Raw genomic sequence first — 17810 nt, forward strand, 5'->3', positions numbered from 1 at the left:
ATGATATTTTAGGTATATTTTGGGCTTAACAAATCACCACCTACAAACAACAAGTGGCTAACTACTACAAGAAGCGTGTTCGCACTCTACAGTTCCAAATCGACGATCTAGTCCTCTACAACGCCATCACCTCATAGTCACCATTAGCCAATGGAATCTCAACCATAAGTGGTAAAGGCCATACATGGTAACCCGTGCCCTATCCGACAGGGGCATAACAACTAGAAAATATGGATGGAGCCCCATTAGATAATGTATGGAATGTACAGAACCTCCGCAAGTATTATCAATAAAAGGAGATGTTCAGTATCACACCAATCTTGGGAAAAGCAGGACGTCGCCTGAAAATCCCACATGAAGCCCAAAGTGGAGTGTGTCTCTCATCGTTGTACTAAAAACAATTTCAAGCACTGTCTATTATTTCTCTATGATATTCAAGATGCGGATTCAAGTTTCTTTGATGTACTTCTGAATTATAAATTTTTAATTACTTATGTCGAGATGTACATTTTTTCTATGAATGAAACAATTATCTTTCTTTTCAAATAAATATTTTTAACTTAATCCATATTATTTTTAACATAATGCCCATTTTTCAATTCAATTCAACATATAACACAATAAATTAATTCTCCAAGTCAAATTCTCTTACACAAAGATCGTAAAATAGTTAGTTATCATTTTATTAATATAATGTTAAATAATCAAATTATTAATTTTAAATTTATAGACATAATCTATCAAATGTTCAATATTAAAATTATCAACATTACTGTTGGTCCCTTATAACGTGACAAGTTAGTTCTAAGGGGGGGATAGGAACTGTTTAAATTTTTGTCCGTTAAGGCTGACTTCTTTTCTTATGAAAAGGATTACACAGCGTCACTAAGTAGATTCAAGACACAAGCTTAGTCAACTTGTGACTAAGTCTGCTTCTTTACTTGAGTCAGGAAATAGCACTTAGAGTCTATTCCTGAACTCAGTTTCTTAGTCAACTTAACTCAGCGTGAGCTCTTTACTTAGTCAGTTTTCACAGTAAGCAATATATATTAAAGGAGTTTAAGGGTTGGAAAGATATTACTCAACAGACTTATCCTGGTTCGGCCTCTCCGCCTACGTCCAGTCCCCGGAACTCGTTCTGAGCTTTTTGAATTCTCTACTGAGCTCTTTAAAGGTAGAGCACGAAACCTTTTACAAATAGAAGCTGAGTATAACAAGAGTACCTTCCTCTATACCTCTACTCACTCCTATATCTATGCTGAGTACTATAACCGAGTACTCAGCCTCTTCTTTCTATTCTTCTAGAAATGATAAAGTGTTTGTCCTAAACAACGATTGCTAAAACACTTTAGATGATTGGAATTCACTCTAGACTTTTACACAATAATATGAAAATTGGTGTAAGGTATTTGCTTTGCTTTTCTCACAGAATCTTCGAGTATGAATTTGGTCAGCGTTTCGACTACTTGAAGTTCTGCATCGATTGAAGCAAATGGATGGCCTTTATATAGTGACACTTGAGGCACCTGGTCATTTTGAATTTCGAAATAACCGTTGGAGGGAAACAGCTTCCTATCATTGTCACTCTGGGCGTGCTCAACGTCGTTGGCCAATAGGATTCACGCATCTTCTGTCTTCGTCAGTCTTCGGCAGAATGTTTCGACATTTAAGGAAAAGTCCACGAGACAGCTTTCTGCGCCTTCTGAACTTTTCCCAAAGTAGAAATACTTTGTCTAGAAGTTGAACATTGCCTGCCGCTGTCTAGACTGCTTTATCGTCCAACTCAGCAGCTTCTTCTTGAAGCTTTTGCCACGAAGGCTTCTCGATCCTTCTCTTGCTGAGTCGTCGTTTTGGTTGATACGGCTTCGTTTTGAACTCTTGGGCCGAATGGTCTTGATGTGTTGACTTGGGCTTGACTTCCACTTTATGGGCCTTTGGGCTTTTTTTAATCTCAATGTATTATACACAATTAAACTCAACATTGAACAAACACATTAGTGTAATAAATCAAAGCATTTAAATTTAATGTGTTAGAATATTTTTATCATCACTTAAATAATTTTGTCAAATCAAAATCATGTGGAAAGGTGTTTCAACAATTACTTCTTTTCAATTTTATTGTAAATGAACATTATAATTTTTATAAAAACTCAATGATTATATCAAATTACAAGTTTGAAATTTAAAGGATTCCATAAGAAAATAATATTAATTTATAGTTGTAATATATTTCAATTATAGAATAAAATTATTGTGACATAATCATATAATGAGAAATTCCAATATGGTCATAATCCATTAGATCTTACTAATGGAAATATGATAATTTTGTACTTTTTTTTCTTTTCATCATTCATTTCTCAGTAAGGTGATATGTTTCTCATTTTTTTTTTGGCATGATAAATTCCACCCAGTTTATTATAGAATTTCTCCTCATATAATTAGGAAAACATGAAATCAGAATCCAAAACGCAAAAAGTGAATTTTCTCTTTGGACTACATGTATCTAAGAAACGTGGCGATATACAATTTTTTCCATTGAACACTGATTAAGAGGATCTCAAATCCTTGAACAATCCCATTATTTTACTATATTCACCATGTCTCGCTCCATCACTGTTAGTAAATCATACTCAACAACAGTGTTCTAAAAGTCGCTAGGCGTTAGTCGGGCGGACAAGACCTCAAAAGACCAATCGGGGATTAATCGGATTTGTATTTTTCTACTTTTTATATTTATAATGAAATAAATATTATATAAACATATTTAAAATATAAATTATCACATCTAAAAATAATATTAATAAATAAAATAATATTAATAAATATTATATAAATATTATAAATATTTGTTTTAAATAAATAATAAATATCCATAAATATTCATAAAAAATGTGTCTATTTCTCTCTCCATATTCATCAAATAATTCTGAAGAAGCAAAGTGGTGGCTGCTGCGTTTTCGTCAAAGCGATGAAAAAGAAGGAGCGTAGGAGTGACGAGGGAGTGGTGGCTGCGATTTTGTGAAATGAATCAATTTAGAGAACTAATTTTAGATGGATATTTGGGCTTTTTAATTTCTAATTTTAATTTTTAATAAATTGAATGAAATTAGTTTTATTTAATGCTGTAACTTAGTTTTATTTTTTTACTTGTATGATCATTAATTATCTTTATTATTTTGTAGCAAACTTTTTATAATTTTTTGATTTGACCCGATTTTTAGCTGCCTAACCCGTTTAACCCGACTTGCCCCATTTATCCCGACTTGCCCCATTTATCCCGACTTGAACCGCCTAGGCGGAAATATATCGGACCCCCGATTTAACCCGCCCAGTTATAAAAAATCGGTCAGTGTTGTGAATTTCACCGATTAGTCGGCCGATTAGTCGCCGACTTGGCCGACTTTTAGAACACTGCTCAACAAGCTTGTAAAATTAGGATCCAAAGAAAGAGAGTCAAGCAGGGGCGGAGCCAGAGGGGTCGGGGAGGGTCGACCGATCCTCCAGCTCCGTCGGAAAATCCCAAAGAGTTCCGTCTTGGCTCTGCCAGATTCTCCCATGGCTGGAGCCCCTCTAGCCATGGTAGAAGATTAAGTTTGAACTTGTTACAGATAGGTAAGGATCCAATATTTCTAATATGGACTCAAAATCTCAGTATTTGTTGCATCATAAACCCATCCCATTCATGTAAATCAAACAAAATCCACTTGTTTTCTTGTTTCTTTTGAGATTAAAACTAAGGAGAGATATGAGGAGGATGAAGAGAAACATATGCATAAATAAAGGAATAAATGATATGAGAGGAAGAGGATGAAATCAGTTTTTGCTTTTTGCATATAATAATAACTATTGTTTTACTCTTCCTCACACCGACCCGTTCTTTGAGATTCTATTAGAAAATATAAAGTGTAAGATTTCTAATTTACATTTTCACATTGAACTTTTATTTTAATTTTAATTTTAATATATATTTTTTTGGGATAAATCTAAAAATAACCTTCGCCGGGTTTAGATAGGAGTATATATGGTTTTTTTAAGGATAACCTATTAAAATAGGTCTATGGTTTTTGAGGAAGTATCAATTTAGGCTTTACGTATAAAATAGCATCAATATAGACTTAACGTACCAATTTAGGAACGTGACACGTCATTCATATTACTTCGTTAAGTTTTATCAATTGTATGTGGAGAGAGAAATTAGAATTTAACGAATTAATATGAACATTGTGTCACGTTCTGTTATCGAGGTCTAAATTGGTATCTTTTTTAAACGGTAAGTCTATATTGGTGGCTATTTTGTATGTAGAGCCTAAATTGATACTTCTCCAAAAATAATAAGCCTATTTTAATACTTTATCTTTTTTTATTGGAAAAAAGAGAATTGAGATCCTCCTCCGTTTGCAAAACCAAACACATTTAGTTTACAGTGACAATTTCACTCTTAACGACTTTAAAATAGAAAATTACAAGAATTAATGATATTTTATTAACTTTAATTCTTTAGCCTTTTAGTTTTATGGTCATTCAAGTATTGTTTGTCACGGGTAGGTTAATTTTTAAAGAGAGAGAACTCTAAAAATAATTACTAGAGCCTCTCCGAATTTTATGGTCTGGCTCCGCCACTAGAGTCAAGTAAATATTGAACTTGGTGAAGTTAAATGTGAAAACAACAACCACAAAAACCTATATATATATATATATATATATATATATATATATATATATATATATATATATATATATATATATATGGGGTTGGTTTTAATGGTGAGCACTAAATTATCACCATTCATGGAGAGTGTTTAATAGCTATTGGATCAAGATCCAATGGCCTAAATTTAAATCTATTATTTAATATTATAAATGGTTACCCGATGACATGTCAGTCACTTATAATTTAATTAAATAATTAAAAAATAAAATTAAATATTCTTCAACTTCCAAGAAGAAGAATCCTTTCTCTCTCTTTCTTTAATTCAATTGCATTGAATCTTTTAAAAAAAAATAAAAGAAGACAGAGATAAGGAAAATGTGTTAATTACCGCCGGCCAATGCAACGAGAAAGTGGTGATCAATCACCTACTAAGTACTGTACATAGGATTTCATGGTATTTATTTTCAAACTTTTATCATTAGCTTTTGTCTTTGTGTACTGTGTTTAATAAAAAAACTAAAACTACATATCTTTTTAATTCTTATTTATGTGTTTGTATTTTTTTAAAATATTATTGGTACTTGTTTAGAATATAAAAATAAAAATTAATACATTCAATATATAAATTCAATACATAAATTTCTGACCATTTAATATGAATTTCATATTTTATTTTTTCAATATAATAAAACAAGATTGATTTATAAATTAAAGGCCTAATACATCACCATCACCAGCTTCATAAACTTATCCATAATATTAGATTGGCTTCCTGAACTTTGTAAGTTCTCACAAACTCCCTAAACTTGTTTATTCCGTAACAACTAAATAAAAAACTTATTAAACCTAAATTCTAAAAATATATCATCGTCTATTTGTAAGGTAATTTTTTCTCTTCCCTTACCTTTCAACCTATTATAAGAGTTAGTGTTGCAGGATTGAGAGATCGAAATGATGAGGACCGAGAGTTAGTAGGGTTAAGGTACAAAAAAAACCCAAAATATTTTGAGTTAAGAGTAATTTTACCTCTAACGTTAGTAGCCAATAGCAAATTTACCTCTAACGTTGATAATTTGGGTCAATTTCAGATATTATTATAAAACACAAATATTTTTGTTCCTTATTTTGCACCAATTGCATATCGATTCGTTCTAAAAAAATGTTTCATATTTTTTATAATTTAATAATAGAATTGAAGATTGATATTTATAAATTTGGTGGAATTTTTGAATTTTTTTTATCAAATTCATACAAAAGACAGTATATTTTTTTCACATCTCAACATATATTTGTGATTTGTTACTGATAAAATGACGCACGTGTGAAGAGTAGATGCCAAGATTCATGACCGAGAAGACAGTTTGATAATTATTTCTCAAATTAACCCAATTTATCAATATTAGGGATAAAATTGCTTTTGGCTTCCAATGTTAGGGGTAAAATTGCCCCATTATAGACGTTAGGGGTAAAAATACTCATGACCCAAAAAGTTAGGGGTATTTTTGCACCTTAATCCGAGTTAGTATTATAGTTTTTGTATTTAGTTGTTACAGAATATGCAAGTTTAGGAAGTTGGTGCGACATTTGCAAAGTTTAGGGATCTAATAAATTTCTATAGACAAGTTTAGGGAGCTGGTGATATGAAATAAGCAAGTTTAGGGAGCTGGTGGGACACTTGTAAAGTTCAGTGAGCCAATCTACTATTATGAACAAGCTCAAGGAGCTGGTGATGTATTATAACAAATTCCCATATATAAATTGTCGTAACTTAACGCAATTTAATTTAATATAACCTAAATTAGTATAATTTAACATATTGTAACGTAACATAATGTAACTTAACATAATTTAATAAAATTTAACGTAGCATAACATTACTTAACGTAACTAAGCGTTAAGTAACGTAACGTAATGTAACGTAACGTTATGTAGCGTTATGTAACTTAACTTGACATAATGTGATGTAAGAAATAAAAGCTCAGTTTATAAATCCTTAGGATTTAAGCTTAATCTATAAATCCTAAGGTCAATTTAAAAATCCTTAGGTTTTTTATTTCTTTAATCTTTCATTTATTTATAAACAATCATTAAGCATACAATCCCTAACATAACGTGACGTAACGTAATGTAACATAGTGTAGTGTAGTGTAACGTAACGTAACGTAACATAACGTAACGTAACGTAATGTAACGCAACATAACGTAACGTAACATAACCTGTCGCGGAACCCGATTACCATACTCTGAAGAGGGATTTCGGCAAACGGTATTCCGTTTTTACATAACACTGTCACTTACCGTTTTTAAAGACGATGCTTAGCGTGTGCCTTCTAGTGCATGCATTCTTTTGACTATTTCTCTAACCCTTTTATCATGTTTTAGGATTAGATTAATTATTACAGAGTTGTCACCCGAGTTTTAATGTTCAAGAACATGTCAAAAGATTAGATGGTACACGGGCTCACAACATGTTATCTCTTCAGAGTTAGGTAACGTAACATAACATAGCGTATCAAACATAACATAACCAAACATAACGTAGTAATTATAAGCTCAAATTTATAAACAGTCATTGAGTTTATAATCCTTAACGTAACATAACGTGACGTGATATAAGTTAATGTAACGTAACATAACATAACGTATCGTATTAATTATAAGCTCAATTTATAAATCTTTAGGATTGTATGCTCAATATATAAATCCTCAGGATTGTAAGCTCAATTTAAAATCCTTAGTTTTTTTATTTATTTTTTTATTTCTTTAAGCTTCCATTTATTTATAAACAGTCATTGAGCTTACGATCTCCAACCGAACATAATGTAACATGACATGATATGACATAACATAAAGTAACGTAACGTAACGTAACGTAACGTAACATAACGTAACGTATCGTAATAATTATAAGCTCAATTTATAAATCCTTAGGATTGTAAGCTCAATATATAAATCCTCAAGATTGTAAGCTCAATTTATAAATCCTTAGCTTTAATATTTCTTTAAGCTTTCATTTATTTATAAACAGTCATTGAGCTGTCAATCTGTAACATAATGTAACGTAATGTAAACAATCATTGAGTTTACAATCTCTAGTATAACGTAACGTAATGTAACTTAATGCGACATAATGTAACGTAACTTAACGTGATGTAACGTAACTTAGTGTGACATAACATAACTTAACGTTACCTAACGTATTGTAACTTAACGTGACGTTATTAAATATTTCGGTTTAGTAATATTTCAGTTCACCGATGTTTCAGTTTAGTGATGGTTCAGTAATGTTTTAGTTTAGTGATGTTTCAGTTCAGTAATGTTTCAGTTTAGTAATGTTTCCGTTCAGTGATGTATCATTTTAGTGATGTTTTAGTTCAATGTTGTTTCAGTTCAGTAATATTTCAGTTCAGTGTTGTTTCAGTTCAGTAATGTTTATGTTCAGTGATGTTTCTGTTCAGTGATGTTTCAGTTTAGTAATATTTCTGTTGAGTAATGTTTCAGTTCAGTGATGTTTCAGTTCAGTAATGTTTCAGTTCAGTGATGTTTCAATTCAGTAATGTTCCAGTTTAGTATTCTTTTAGTTCAGTAATTTTTTAGTTGAGTAATGTTTTAGTTCAGTGATGTTACAGTTCAGTAATGTTTTATCACTAAACTGAAATATTGATAAACTGAAACATTATTGAACTGAAACATTGCGGAATTGAAACATTACTGAACTAAAACCTCACTAAATTGAAATATCACTCAATTGAATAATCACTGAACTGAAACATCAATGAAATGAAGCATCACTGAACTGAAACATTACTAAACTGAAACATTACCGAACTAAATATTACTGAATGGAAATATCACTGAACTGAAACATCACTAAATTGAAATATCACTCAATTGAATAATCACTGAACTGAAACATCAATGAAATGAAGCATCACTGAACTGAAACATTACTAAACTGAAACATTACTGAACTAAATATTACTGAATGGAAACATCACTGAACTGAAACATCACCGAACTAAAACATTATTGAACTAAACATTACCAAACTGAGACATTACTGAACTGAAACATCACTCAATTAAAAAACACTGAACCGAAACATTACTGAACCGAAATATTACTGAACTGAAACATTACCGAACTAAAACATCACTGAACTGAAACATCACCCGAACTAAAACATCACTGAACTGAAACATTACTCAACTAAAACATTACTGAACTGAAACATTATTGAACTAAACTAACCTAACCTAACCTAACCCAACCTAAAATATCAATGAATTGAAATATCACTAAACTGAAACATCACTGAATTGAAACATCATTGAACTGAAACATCACTGAACTGAAATATTAGTGAACTAAAACATCACTGAACTGAAATATTACTAAACTGAAACATTGTTGAACTGAAACATCACTGAATTGTAACATTACTGAACTGAAACATCACTAAAATGAAACATCACTGAACTGAAACATTACTGAACTAAAACATTACTAAACTAAACATCACTAAATTGAATTATTACAGAACTGAAAGATTACTGAACTGAAATATTACTGAACTGAAACATCATTAAACTGAAACATCACTGAACTAAAATATTACTGAACTGAAACATTACCAAACTGAAACATTACTGAACGAAAACATCACTGACCTGAAACATCACTAAAGTAAAACATCACTGAACTGAAACATCACTGAATTGAAACATCACTGAACTAAAATATTACTGAACTAAAATATCACTGAACTGAAATATCACTGAAATGAAACATTACTCAACTGAAATATCACTGAACTGAAATATTACTAAACTGAAATATTATTAAACTGAAACATCATTGAATTGAAACATTACTGAACTAAAATATCACTGAACTAAAACATCACTAAACCGAAATATTACTAAACTGAATAATCACTGAACTGGAACATCACTGAAATGAAACATCACTGAACTGAAACATTACTAAACTGAAACATCACTGAACTGAAACATTACTAAACTGAAACATTACTCAACTAAATATTACTAAACGGAAATATCAATGAACTGAAGCATCATTGAACTGAAATATCACTGAACTAAAACATCACTGAACTGAAACATCACTAAACTCAAAACTGAACTGAAACATTACCAAACTGAAACATTACTGAATTGAAACATCACTGAAATGAAACATCACTGGACTAAAATATTACCGAACTGAAACATTACTGAACCAAAATATTACTGAACTGAAATATTACTGAACAAAAACATTACTGAACTGAACATTACCGAACTAAAACATCATTGAACTAAAACATCACTAAACTGAAACATTACTCAGCTGAAACATTACTGAACTTAAACAATGGTGAACTGAAACATTACTGAACTGAACTAGCCTAACTTAACCTAAAATATCACTAAACCGAAATATTACTCAACTGAAACATCACTCAACTGAAACAAAACTTAACTGAAACATCACTGAACTAAAATATTACTAAACTAAAACATTACTGAACTAAAACATCATTGAACTGAAACATCACTGAACTGAAATATCACTGAACTGAAATATTACTAAACTGAAACATTATTAAACTGAAACATCACTGAATTGAAACATTACTGAACTGAAATATCACTGAAATGAAACATCACTGAAATGAAACATCACTGAAATGAAACATCACTGAACTGAAACATCACTGGACTAAAATATTACCAAACTGAAACATTACTGAACCAAAATATTACTGAACTGAAACATTACTGAACAAAAACATTACTGAACTAAAACATTACCGAACTAAAACATCATTGAACTAAAACATCACTAAACTGAAACATTACTCAGCTGAAACATTACTGAACTTAAACAATGCTGAACTGAAACATTACTGAACTGAACTAGCCTAACTTAACCTAAAATATCACTAAACCGAAATATTACTCAACTGAAACATCACTCAACTGAAACAAAACTGAACTGAAACATCACTGAACTAAAATATTACTAAACTAAAACATTACTGAACTAAAACATCATTGAACTGAAACATCACTGAACTGAAATATCACTGAACTGAAATATTACTAAACTGAAACATTATTAAACTGAAACATCACTGAATTGAAACATTACTGAACTGAAATATCACTGAAATGAAACATCACTGAACTGAAACATCACTGGACTAAAATATTACCAAACTGAAACATTACTGAACCAAAATATTACTGAACTGAAACATTACTGAACAAAAACATTACTGAACTGAAACATTACTGAACTGAACTAGCCTAACTTAACCTAAAATATCACTAAACCGAAATATTACTCAACTGAAACATCACTCAACTGAAACATAACTGAACTGAAACATCACTGAACTAAAATATTACTAAACTAAAACATTACTGAACTAAAACATCATTGAACTGAAACATCACTGAACTGAAATATCACTGAACTAAAATATTACTAAACTGAAACATTATTAAACTGAAACATCACTGAATTGAAACATTACTGAACTGAAATATCACTGAAATGAAACATCACTGGACTAAAATATTACCGAACTGAAACATTACTGAACCAAAATATTACTGAACTGAAATATTACTGAACAAAAACATTACTGAACTGAAACATTACCGAACTAAAACATCATTGAACTAAAACATCACTAAACTGAAACATTACTCAGCTGAAACATTACTGAACTTAAACAATGCTGAACTGAAACATTACTGAACTGAACTAGCCTAACTTAACCTAAAATATCACTAAACCGAAATATTACTCAACTGAAACATCACTCAACTGAAACATAACTGAACTGAAACATCACTGAACTACAATATTACTAAACTAAAACATCATTGAACTGAAACATCATTGAACTGAAACATCACTGAACTGAAATATCACTGAATTGAAATATTACGAAACTGAAACATTATTAAACTGAAAAATCACTGAATTGAAACATTACTGAAACTGAAATATCACTGAAATGAAATATCACTGAATTGAAATATCACTGAAATGAAACATCACTGCACTGAAACATTCTTAAACTGAAATATTATAGAACTGAAACATTACTGAACTGAAATATTATAGAACTGAAACATCACTAAATTGAAACATCATTGAACTAAAATATTACTGAACTGAAAGATTACCAAACTGAAACATAATGTAACATAACTTAATATGATGTAACATAACTTGATGTGATGTAACATAATATAACTTAATGTGGCGTCACTTAACATTACCAAACGTAATGTGACAAATATACGTGTGTTGTCTTTAACTGCAAAATTCGCAAAGTACAAACTTCTAATTACAATTTAAACCACGAGTATTGTCTTTGCAAATTGGTCAAACCACAAGATTTATTTTTATAGTTTTTCCTAATTTTTATTATTATTTCTGATATATTTTAATTACTGAAATTTTTTATTTTTTTCACGGGGTTAAAACATTTTATTATTAATTATTTATAAATTCTAATATTTTTAATATATGTATGATTTTTTATAACAACTGCATGATTTTTGTAAAGTATGAAATTCAATGAATATGTAGCAATAAAATGAAAAATATTTGTAACAAAGATGTTTTAAATATTTTTTGTGAAGAAAAAGATGTTATAAATATACACAACAAAATTAATTAAAAGTTATAAAATAAAAAACCAATTACTATTGATGTGGTTAGATATATTTTACTGGATTTTATCATTTTTTTATTTTCTATTAATTAGAATATCAAAAGTCACAAACTTTTTAGTCTTTTGTCATATTTGACGGTTACACTTTTTTTAATGATTTTCTTTTCGGATACTAATAACTATTCCCTGAACCCTTGATAATAACTTATAATATTTCTGTTCCTTTTCATCATTTCACTTAGTCACTTGTTTCGTATTTTCTTTTCAAATACTTATTTAAAAATTTAATAATTTAACTTTATTGTTTCTAAATCTAAGACATCAACAAAGGTCCTGTTTGGAAATTAGCTATTAACATTTTAATTGATTACATTAGCTGTTAGCTGATTACATTAGCTAATTTGATTAGCTGTTTGTGTAGACCTGTTTGGTAAAAATTAGCTGATTGATAATAGCGTTTTATGTAAAAAGACGAATAAGGGTATTAATTTTGGCGCAGGAAAAGAGGGAGTCTATCTATTAGGGTTAAAGAAGTCCATTAATTTTAATATTGCAAAACGCTAATTGAAAAAGCTCTTTTAAGAGCTTTTTCTAAATTAGCGTTTTCATCCCAAAACTCTCTCCCAAACCTCTCTCCACCAAACACCCGAATGGATTCGGATCCTCTCCTGTTTACCCAAAACAGGAGAGGTTCTGTTAATATGATCTACACCATTAGTTGAAATTGGATGGTTCAGATGGAATTAGATAAATTATTAATTTTTAATCTGAAAATTAAAAACAACAGCTCATGGTAAAACAAAATAACAGACTTCGAAATAGCACTTGCGTTCAAAACAGACCTTATCATCTCTTCACTCAGAAGTCTCTGGAAATATTTCCATCGCTAATTTCTTCTACAATAACTCAATCGGTGAAGGTTCCGATAAAGTGTACGGTAAGGCGACTTGACAAGCCGACTCCACTCCACAATTTTGTTCTCATTCTTTAAGTGATTCAATTGAAAATCTGAGAAGAAATTGTGCGAACCAGAAGGAAGCAGTTTCGGCGAGCGATGACGGCATCCGTTACTCAAATCGGCCGGTGAACGGAGTAATGATGCTCGAACCAACTACAGCTGCGTACAATATTAATAATCGGAATTCGAATACTAAGATTGAATATAATGATTTTTGGAGTAGTTTGATAGAAAAAGTTGCAGAGGAAATATCAATAGAAGAAGTGGTGAAGTATGAAACAGGGGAAGTGAATTCAACTTCAAACCAAACCATCTATATACAGGTGCAGTGTTCTTCTGATTTGGAACCCAGGAGTTGCAGGTATTGCTTACGACAAGGAGTGAAGTATTACGAAGGTTGTTGCCAATGGATTTGTAGAAAAAGAGCTCAGATGACAAAATTGAAAATGTGCAGTTAATAATTTGAAAAATACAAAGAAAAGATATGAGTGATTTAGAAACCAGAAACAAAAAGGGGAGACAATGACGATGGTGTTCAATGGAAAGGGGAGATCATGGTGTTCAATGGAATTTCGAAGTCTGTTATTTTGTTTTACCACGAGCTGTTGTTTTTTAACTTTCAGATTAAAAATTAAAAATTATCTAATTCCATCTGAACCATCCAATTTCAACTAATGGTGAAGATCATATTAACAGAACCTCTCCTGTTTTGGGTAAACAGGAGAGGATCCGAATCCCTAATTTTTAAAAGCAAAAAACGTAGAAGCATCTTAAGCGAGGTGCTGTTTCAATAGTAATTTAGTAGTATTTCACGTAATTGGAATTAGTTTTTTTTACTTTGAGTGTTATATAATATTTAGTATGGTTAATGAGTTTTATATAAAGAACCCAAAACAAAAGCTGTTGAGGTAAACAGACGGGCCAGACAAGGACACATATTATATGTTTGGTATGATATCAAATAAATTTATTGATAATTTTTTGTATCAATTATTTTTGTGATGGATTTATTATGGAGGCAAAAAGCTTTAAAAAATATAAACAATCATTTATTATAGAGAGAGAAACATTTCTAAAAAATAGAAAAATGAATTTATCATAGAGAGAGAAACATGTTTTCAGTAACCTGATAACTTCTTAGTAACTTGCTATAGCAGGTCACTTATTCAAAATATGATAGTCTCCATGGATGGAGACTCACCAATGAGAACTCTTCCATATATATATATATATATATATATATATAGGGGAGGGATCAAGTGAGAACCCTCATTTAGGTGAGGACAGTTCCTTATGGTGAGAACATTATACTTAATTTTTGGAACACAAACTATAAACTTTAGAATATACATTATGTTTTTTAGAACATGCGTTACGTTTTTTCGAACATGAGTTATAAATTATATTATAGAACAAACACGAACTATGAAGTTTAAAACGTACGACATATTTTTTAGAACATACGTTATGTTTTTTTTAGAAATGTATTATGTTTTTTCGAACATGAGTTATAAATTATTATAGAACAAACGAAAAAACGATCTAGATATCTACTGATTTTTTTAGAATATTATACTTAATTTTTGGAACACAAACTATAAACTTTAGAACATACGTTATGTTTTTTAGAACATACGTTACGTTTTTTCGAACATGAGTTATAAATTATATTATAGAACACACACGAACTATGAACTTTAGAACGTACGACATATTTTTTAAAACATACGTTATGTTTTTTTAGAACACGTGTTATGTTTTTTCGAACATGAGTTATAAATTATATTATAGAACAAATGAAAAAACGATCCAGATATCTACTGATTTTTTAGAACATTATACTTAATTTTTGAAACATAAACTATAAACTTTAGAACATATGTTATGTTTTTTAGAACATGCATTACGTTTTTTTCGAACATGAGTTATAAATTATACTAGTTTTTGACCCGTGCGATGCACGGATTCATCTTAATATATAAATATTAATAAAAATATAATTCAATAATTATAATTAATGATATAAAGATGCTATATAAATTAAATATTATTTATTTTCACATTTAATTTAAATAATCTTTTTATAGATAAATATAATAATATAACTAAAGTTAATATATTATATTTTTTATCAGTAAAAAATGAGAAAGTGACACCTCAGCTCCATCGTTACTGTTTTATATTATATATAGATATGCAGAGAATTAGAGAGATTTTAGGGATTAATTTAAATTATGTAGAACTTTTAGATATAGATATACAGAGAATTCGAGAGATTTTAGGGATTAATTTAAATTCTATAAACTCATAGATATAGTACGGATAAAATAATCTTTTTATAATTAAATATAATAATATAACTAAAGTTAATATATTATATTTTTTATTATATTTTTTATCAGTAAAAAAGGAGGAAGTGACACCTCAGCTCCATCGTTACTATTTTATATTATATAATATATAGATATGCAGAAAATTAGAGAGATTTCAGAGATTAATTTAGATTCTGTAGAACTTTTAGATATAGATATGCAGAGAATTAGAAATTTTTTATGGATTAATTTAAATTTTGTAGAACTCTTAGATATAGTATATAAATTAAATATTATTATTCTATTTTCACATTTAATTTTAATAATCTTTTTATAGATAAATATAATAATATAATTAAAATTAATATATTATATATTATATTATATTTTTTATAGTAAAAAATAATGAAGTGACACTTCAGCTCCATCGTTACTGTTTTATATTATATATAGATATGCAGAGAATTAGAGAGATTTTAAGAATTAATTTAAATTATGTAGAGCTTTTAGATATAGATATGCAAAGAATTAGAGAGATTTTGGGGATTAATTTAAATTATGTAGAACTCTTATATAGTACGGATAAAATAATCGTTTTATAAATAAATATAATAATATAACTAAAGTTAATATATTATATTTTATATCAGTAAAAAAGGAGGAAGTGACACCTCAGCTCCATCGTTACTGTTTTTTATTATATATAGATGTGCAGAGAATTAGAGAGATTTCAGGGATTAATTTAGATTATGTAGAAGTTTTAGATATAGATATGCAAAGAATTAGAGAGATTTTAGGGATTAGTTTACATTCTATAAAATTTTAGATATAAATATGCAGAGAATTAGAGAGAATTTAGGGATTAATTTAAATTTTGTAGAACTCTTAGATATAGTACGAATAAAATAATCTTTTTATAAATAAATATAATAATATAACTAAAGTTAATATATTTTATATTATATTTTTTATCAGTAAAAAAGGAGGAAGTGACACCTCAGCTCCATCGTTACTATTTTATATTATATATAAATAGATATGTAGAGAATTAGAGAGATTTTAGAGATTAATTTAAATTATGTAGAACTTTTAGATATAGATATGCAGAGAATTAGAGAGATTTTAGGGATTAATTTAAATTCCGTAGAACTCTTAGATATAGTACGGATAAAATAATCTTTTTATAATTAAATATAATAATATAACTAAAGTTAATATATTATATTTTTTATCAGTAAAAAATAAGGAAGTGACACCTCAGCTCCATCATTACTGTTTTATATTATATATAGATATGCAGAGAATTAGAGAGATTTCAGGGATTAATTTAGATTATATAGAACTTTTAGATATAGATATGCAGAGAATTAGAGAGATTTTAGGGATTAATTTAAATTCTGTAGAACTCTTAGATATAGTACGAATAAAATAATCTTTTTATAAATAAATATAATAATATAACTACAGTTAATATATTATATTATATTTTTTATCAGTAAAAAATGAGGAAGTGACACCTCAGCTCCATCGTTACTGTTTTATATTATATATAGATAGATGTGCAGAGAATTAGAGAGATTTTAGGGATTAATTTAAATTATGTAGAACTTTTAGATATAGATATGCAGAGAATTAGAGAGATTTTAGGAATTAATTTAAATTCTGTAAAACTCTTAGATATAGTACGGATAAAATAATCTTTTTATAATTAAATATAATAATATAACTAAAGTTAATATATTATATTTGTTATCAGTAAAAAAGGAGGAAGTGACACCTCAGCTCCATCGTTACTGTTTTATATTATATATAGATATACAGAGAATTAGAGAGATTTTAGGGATTAATTTAAATTATGTAGAACTTTTATATATATATATATATATATATATGCAGAGAATTAGAGAGATTTTAGGGATTAATTTAAATTCTGTAGAACTCTTAGATATAGTACGGATAAAATAATCTTTTTATAATTAAATATAATAGTATAACTAAAGTTAATATATTATATTTTTTATCAGTAAAAAAGGAGGAAGTGACACCTCAGCTCCATCGTTACTGTTTTATATTATATATAGATTATAGAACAAATGCAAAAATGATCGAGATATTTACTGATTTTTTTAAACATTATACTTAATTTTTAGAACATAAATTATAAAGTTTAGAACATATATAACATTA

Source organism: Euphorbia lathyris, chromosome 2 (assembly GCF_963576675.1).
Source record: "Euphorbia lathyris chromosome 2, ddEupLath1.1, whole genome shotgun sequence".
In the NCBI taxonomy this organism is placed as follows: domain Eukaryota; kingdom Viridiplantae; phylum Streptophyta; class Magnoliopsida; order Malpighiales; family Euphorbiaceae; genus Euphorbia; species Euphorbia lathyris.